The sequence below is a fragment of the Tupaia chinensis genome, unplaced genomic scaffold (assembly GCF_000334495.1).
Source record: "Tupaia chinensis unplaced genomic scaffold, TupChi_1.0 Scaffold000600_1, whole genome shotgun sequence".
Lineage (NCBI taxonomy): Eukaryota > Metazoa > Chordata > Mammalia > Scandentia > Tupaiidae > Tupaia > Tupaia belangeri.
Window position 1 is genome coordinate 4,980,874 of NW_006160117.1, and position 1,340 is coordinate 4,982,213.

Below are 1,340 nucleotides of genomic sequence, written 5' to 3' on the forward strand. Positions count from 1 at the left end.
AACTTTAGATATTGGGTTGTTGAAAAAATCATGATGCATTTTTGCATAGAAAAACAGAAAAAACGTCATGACTTTTCCAACAACCCAGTATATTTATTACATAATATTTCATATACCCCAAATAACATAAATGTGTATTTAAGACATAAAGAATAATAAAATGAACCTCCCTGTAAACATTCTATAGCTTACAGAGGGGGCCCATATTTTGAAGCCCCGTGTGTCTCCGTCAAATCTAAATCATTTTCCTCTCTTTCAGAGATATTGTGCTTCTGAATTTATTTTTACTTATCATCCTCTTGCTTTAATAAAATTATTTCCTTATGTACAAATGTATTTCTAAATAATGTGTGTGTGTTTAAACTCTATATAAATATTATAGTACATATGATCTTTTCTGACTCATTTATAATTCAACATTTTTTCTGTGGCACCTCCACACTGAGGAGTACGTACAACTGTGGTTCCAACTTTCTGACTACTATTTAGCATTCTATAAAATAAATGTGACATATTTTATTAATGCTCTTGTTGATGGGGCTGGCTTGATCTCAAATTTTGTTCTAACAATACTCCTATGAAAATAATTGTATATGGATCCTGGTGCCCATGGAGACAAGAACTTTTTCAGGACTGGAGTCTTGGGGTGAGACTTATGAGCCATCAGATATGTGCACAGTCAAACTTCAAGGTAATGTCCTATTATTTTGCAAAATGGCTCATAATTAACCCTAAAATGTTTCATGTATGAAAATTCCCATGTTCCACGCTTTTATCAACCCTTAGTATTATGTAAATCCTTAGTAAAGTACTGTCTCATTTATTGGGTCTTTGGAAAAGTCATGATATATTTTTGTATAGAGAAGCAGAAAAATGCATCATGACTTTTGCAATGACCCAATCATTTACATTTCCAATGATTAGGAGTGTTGTAGAGCTCTTTTTACAAGAAGAAATGACCTGTTGCTCCTATTCTGTATCATATCAGCTTTTGTATTGTTAAATCTCTTTTCTCCAGTTGTATAGGACATTAGGTAGATTAGGAAATTAGAAGTTCTTGGGCTACCCCATATTCTAGTTGTTGACAGAATCAGATTCCTCATGGCTGACCATGGTTCACATCCTGGCCTCAGAGCCTTGAAAAATACACTGGCCATACATGTGTGCATGTGTATACCACCATGCCAACTGCTGGTCCCAGAAGTTGTTGATTTTAAATATAGTCAAATATATTAATATTTTACTTATGAACAATACTTTGAGTTTTGTTTAAAGAAATCTTCCCTATCCTAAAATCATGCAAATATTCTATTATATTTTCTTCTAAAATATTTTTTTAA